This window comes from Canis lupus, chromosome 10 (assembly GCF_003254725.2).
Source record: "Canis lupus dingo isolate Sandy chromosome 10, ASM325472v2, whole genome shotgun sequence".
NCBI classification, from domain to species: domain Eukaryota; kingdom Metazoa; phylum Chordata; class Mammalia; order Carnivora; family Canidae; genus Canis; species Canis lupus.
Window position 1 is genome coordinate 28330354 of NC_064252.1, and position 6228 is coordinate 28336581.

The following is a 6228-nucleotide window of genomic DNA, read 5'->3' on the forward strand; positions in this document are numbered from 1 at the left end:
TTGTTCCTTCTGCCAGAAGCACTGCTCCCTGTACACACACTCCTATGCATCCTCCGTCGGCTCAGTGCAAAGTTGCTTCATGCAGCTCTCCCTGCCGCCCCAAGGGGATGCAGGGGGAGTTGGTGGCAGTAGCCAGAGCAAGGGACAGTCCAGAGCCAGACAGCGCTGGGGGGCTCCCACCCCTACACCTGCTCAGAGTGTGACCTTGTGCAGATGGCTGGCGTGTGGCTCCGTGGGGTCTCAGGACCCCCACCTGTTACTTGTTACAAGCAGCTACAGTCACGGAAGGGCTGTTGAAAGAATCAAATGAGATTCTCAAATCAAATGCTGCATGAGATGCTCAGAGTCAGGCATACAATAGCCCCCAAGCATTAGCCCATGTGACTGTGATTGCCCTGATGTCCTTCTGTCTTGCACCCCCATCCTGTCCCAAAGTCCTCAACGCGCGTGGCTGTCTTTCCCCAACAGTCTTGTGTGTGGCTCACTTTTCTCTGCCCATCACCCAGCACACCCAGGCCTGGTACAGAGGGGGCTCTTAGCCACGGGTGTGGAATAAATGAGTGAATGACTCCTGAGCACTGCAGGGGTGGGGCTGAGGCAAAGTGAGTGAGACACATCCTTGGGCCAAAGACGTAAGGGGGCCCAAACACCCCAACGCTCAGTAATTAGGATAAATAATATTTTCGTGTGGTAGTGTAAACAATAACACAACAAAAAATTCGCAGCAAACAAAGTATGGAATGTTAAATAAAGACACACTCAGTAACAGCGCTACGTGAACCGTAGTGGGGTCTGGGGCAGAAGGAAAAAGCAGGGCCATTTCTCCCGAGCAGAGACATGTGGAGGAGGATTCCAGGGGAAGAGGGTACGGTGGCAGGGGCGGGGAAGAGGGGCTAGGGGCTGGGACCCTGTCACAAAGTCATTGGACTCCTGGCCTTCCTCCTGCCAGGAGTGGCTTGGAATGTCCCACGGGGGGCTGGAGGGTGAGGGGTGCATGGGGAGGGGTGGAAATGCCCATGCTGGAGGGTGGAGTGGCACCTGCAGGACCTGGGTCCTCCCAGTCTCTTGCTGGTGTGACATCTCCTGGTGGGGAGATGTCCCACAGGGATGTGTCCAGGGCTAGAGAGGAGGGAGGTGAAGTAATGACCCAGGCCTTTCTTCTCTGGGCCTGGTCACCCAGAGCCTAGCTGGGAGGAGAGCGGCCCTCCAGGGGGCCAGGGTGGGGCAGTGTCCCCCTGCCCTGTGGGAGCAATGGGGCCAGAGGAGGCCCACGTGGCTGCTGGGCTCTCCAGCCGTGGGGGTTTCTGCTTTCTGCTGCTGGGGAGCTTGGGAAGCTATGGCCTTGAGTGAAGGTGAGAACCCCCCCTTGCCCACCAAGAGAGGGCAGGAACCCACACTGGTGAGGAGTCCGGCTCCAGGTTGACAATCCGTGTGTGACTTCTAGGCCCCTTGGGCGTAGGCGATTGCAAAGCCTTCCCAGGCGGGCCTGTGGGGGAAGCTGCCCTCCCACACCAGATCCGGGGCGCCCTGTGCCTTCTCTGAGGGCACCTCTGAAGGAGGTGCGGCCCCTGGAGGGTCATGCTCTTTCACATATTTGCATCGGAGGCCTCTGGCCAAGGTCTTCTTCAGGAGGGGCACCTGGGAGACACTTTCCCCACTCCGACTCAGGACCCCGTTCTTTCCCCTTCAAACCCTCACCCTTGCCCTCACCCCCAAAACTCAGGCTCTGTAAAATGGCTGGAGCCTTCTGTTCTGGCTCCCTGAAAGGTAAGAGGATCCACACACCCTCTACTTCATTCTAGGGAAGCAGAGGAGAGGGGAGTCGGCGCTTTCTCTGGGGGTACAGCCTGGCTTATTCCATCCATGAAGGATTAGGCTTACCCTTACCTCTTTCCCTGGTGCTTGTGGCTGTAACGGCTACTCTGGCACCTGGGCTGAGCTCCTGATAGTGGATCACACCTCTTCCTCGGTAGGGCCAAGTGCCCCCAGCCTCAGGCTCCCTGTGTGGTGAGCACGGACAGGGCATGTGACCAGGGCTCAGCAGTGAGGTGGCCTGAATACAGAGCATCAGAATTTAACAGTCTTCAACTTTTGTTTATTTTTACTTATTTATTTTTAAAGGTTTTATTTATTTATTCATGAGAGAGAGAGAGGCAGAGACACAGGCAGAGGGAGAAGCAGGCTCCATGCAGGGACCCCGAGGCGGGACTCGATCCCAGGACCCCAGGATCACGCCCTGAGCCAAAGGCAGATGCTCAACCACTGAACCACCCAGGCATCCCTAAGTTTTCAACTTTTAAAAATAAAGTCGTCAATGATATAAAAACAAAGAAGCAACAATGAGCAATCAATAGAACAAGAAGAGCTCGGTCATGTTCTTGAGGGGGTGCCTCTGATGTGGCGGTGAGATCCCACAAGGGGAGGTGGGGCGCATGGTTACTCAGCAGGGTTCTGACCACAGGGGTGGACAATGTAGGGATCCTACCAAGTTCCCTGGAATCTTGCTTTTCTCATCTCTGGGATTCTTAGAAAACTGTCTTGCATGCCATGGAGGCTAGCTCATCTCCTCCTGGGACTTAGGAAGTTTTGCTTATATGATTTTTAAAAATTGTCTATTGTATTTGCATTTAACATAGTTCCCCCTCACCCTGCTTATACTCCCTCTATCTAAAAAAACAAAAACAAAAACAAAAAACCCCAAAACTTTAGGGGTGCCTGGGTGGCTCGGTCGATTAAGTGTCCTGACTCCTGATTTCACCACAGGTCATGATCTCAGGGTCGTGAGATTGAGCCCCACATCAAACTCTGTGCTGGGCGTAAAGCCTGCTTGAGATTCTGTCTCAAGACCTCTCCCCCCCCCACACAAATAATTTCAAGTTCTATACGCTAAAGAGCACCAGTCCTAAGTGTAGAGTGCAGTGCACATCTATAAATCTATACACTCACATAACCGCCACTAGATTAAACGTAGAACATTCCCAGGTGCCAGAAGGCCCCTTGGTGCCCCCTCCCCATCACCGCCTCTCAAAGGTCACCAACACTCTGATTTCTCTCACTGTAAATTTGTGGTGCCTATTTTTTTTATTTTTTACAATAGTAAACTGTATATAACACAAATTTTGTAATTTTTACTACTTTTAAGTGCACAGTTCAGCGGCATCAAGTTCATTCACGCTGTCGTGTGACCATTAACCACCAACCGCCTCCAGAAGCTGCTGATCCTCTCACACTGGAAGTCTGTCCCCGTGAAACCATAACTCCCCATTCCCCCGTCCTGCTCACCCTTGGTGACCATCATTCTACTTTCTGCCTTTACGACTGTGACTGTCCTGGGTGCTACACTAGGTACAGTTGTACAATATGTGTCCGGTCATGACTGGCTTATTTCACTTACTGTAATGTCTTCATGGTTCATTCACATTGTGGCATGAGTCAGAATTTCTTTCTTCTTTAGGCTGAATAATATTCCACGGTACAGCCAAACCACATTTTGTTTATCTATTCATGTGTTGATGGCCCTTTGGGTTGTTCAGGTATTGTGAACAATGCTGCTGTGAACTTGAGCTCCAGTCCCTGCTTTCAATTCTTTTGAGAATATACCCAGAAGTGGAACTGCTGATCATATGGTACCTTTTTTTTTTTTCAATAGCACTGAGATGAACATCTCAGTGTATCATCCCTAATGAATTTTTGGTGTCACTTTTTTTTTCTCAAAGATTTTCTTTATTTATTTGAGTGGGAGAGAGAGAGAGAGAGAGAGAGAGAGAGAGAGAACACACACATGAGGGAGGTGGAGGGACAGAGGGAGAAGCAGACTCCTCAATGAGCAGGGAGCCTGATGCAGGGCTCTACCCTAGGACCCTAAGACCATGACCCGAGCCCAAGTCAGACACAACCAACTAAGCCACCAAGGCATCCTCATATGGCACTTCTGTTGATTTCTATAAAAAAATTATTTATTTATTCATGAGAGACACACAGAGAGAGGCAGAGACACAGGCAGAGAGAGAAGGAGGCCCCCTCCCAGGACCCCGGGCAGATGCTCAACCACTGAGCCACCCAGGTGCCCCTGGTACTTCTGTTTAAATATGTAGAATTGTTGAATCATTAGATTGTACGCCTGAAGCTAATGTAACCCTATATGTTAATTATACTGGGATTAAAAAAATTAAGTAAAAAAAAATTAAGAAGTAAAGTAGGTCTCTCAATAAACATGAAACATTCTACATGAGGAACCACGTTGGCAGTTTAACTGGGCATGTTTTTACTTCCCTCGTGGCATTTCAAAACAAAAATGTGTCTTATACTTGGTGACATCTAGATTCTCTAGAACAAGGTACAATACTGACAAGGACATAACACGAATCATGACCACGGCCCGAGCATTTTCACCATGTGGCCGGACAGTGGGCCCCCTGCTTCACTCCCACAATTTCTTCCGTGCTTGACAACATCCTTCAAGTCGCCAGGATTATCTTCCTACTACAGATGAAATTGAAGCATCAAAAGTGAAGTAACCTGTCACAAGGGACATGGCCAGTCTACGGGAACATTGCATTATTGTTTTCTTTATACTTTAATTCCAAAACAATTTCAAAATACAGAAAGTTGTTAAGGGCAGCACAAAGAACCTCAATACACCCTTTTGTGAAAGCCCCATTCAAGCCTCACTGCCTTTTATAACGAAGGGTCCAACCCAGGGCCGCACACCGTGTGTAGACGTCACACCTCTCCAAATGCCTTCAGCCGGGACCAGTGGCCCCTCTTCCCTTGACCTCTGTGAAGTCTGCAGGCCAGCCGTTTTTGCAGAAATTCCCCCTGTTTAGGTTGGTCTGGTGTTTCCTTAGGTTTGGATTTTTGGTCAGGATAACACAGAAGTGATGCCTGAATTCCTCTCAGATGTCAAACTCATTTGTCCGGTTACTGGTGAGGCTCACGCTGCTCACGTGATTAAGATGGCACTGGCCAAGCTTCTCCATTGCAAAGTTAGCTCCTCACCCACCCTTGACACTAGTAAGTATTTTGTGGAGAGATGCCTTGAGACTGTGTGACACCCCCTCGTCAGCCTGCGTTGACCGGCTGATTTAATAAGCAACGATGCTCCTCGACGAAATTAAATAGTGTCCGAGTGGCTGGCCCACTCTGTGGAGTGATTGTATCATTCCTTTGACATTTTCCAGTTGGCATTCCACTGTAAGAAAGAGCTTTATTTTCTTCCCATGTTTTTATTCACTTGTTTAATCGGTGTAAACTTACGGATTCCTAGCTTATTATGGATACCATCAATCACGATGATTGATTATTTGTTTGGATGTTTTGATCACCCCAGGTTTGGCCAGTAAGAGCTCCTTCAAAGTGGCTCCTGTGTCCTTTTGATGTGTCCCTGTCATTCCTTAGGGCTTCCTGATTTTTGGGCACCGTAAGATTCTCCTGTCTTACCTTGAACTTCTCCTGTTCCAGCCTTAGGCTCAGGCATTTCTCCAAGGAATCCTACTTTCTCTTTTTTTGTTTGGTTTTATTAGTGGAGGATGGTATATAGGGCTCCCCGCGGCTGAGGCCCTCTTGGTGGACTGAGCCAGGGAATGATTGAATGCCTGAACCATGTATTTACGACTATAGTTATTTCTACGTGTATTATTTTGAAAATCCTAAATTCACACTGACACTCCGAGTCCCAATCCAATGACACAGAGTTCATTCTAGCTTTCTCTCACGTACGCTGGCACCTCTCCTCTTGCTGGCATGAGACTACACTCTGGTTGTCTCAGTATGCTTTTTTTGTTTTTGTTTTTGTTTTTTGTCTCGGTATGTTTACTTGGTTGCTCACCCACCTGCATGTAGCTGCCTTCCCTGCTGGGCTGCTACCCTGCTCTGACACCCAAACTGTTCTCCCTTCCTCCCAAAAGAGTTATGTTGATGTCCTCACCCCCCAGGACTTCAGAATGGGACTTTACTTGGAAATAGAGTCTTGACCAAGAGAGCAAAGTTAAAAGGAGGTCACGGGGGTTGGCCCTAATCCAATATGACTGGTGTCCTTATACAAGGGAAATCTGGATACAGAGACATGTGCAGAGGGAAGAAGATGGGTAGGCACACAGGGAGTGGTACAGGTACAAGCCAAGGAACACCAAGGATGGCCGGCCCACGCCAGAAGCTAGAAGGGACAAGCAATGATTCTCACCTAGTGCAGGCAGGTCAGGGAGAGCATGGCCCTGCTGACACCTTAAT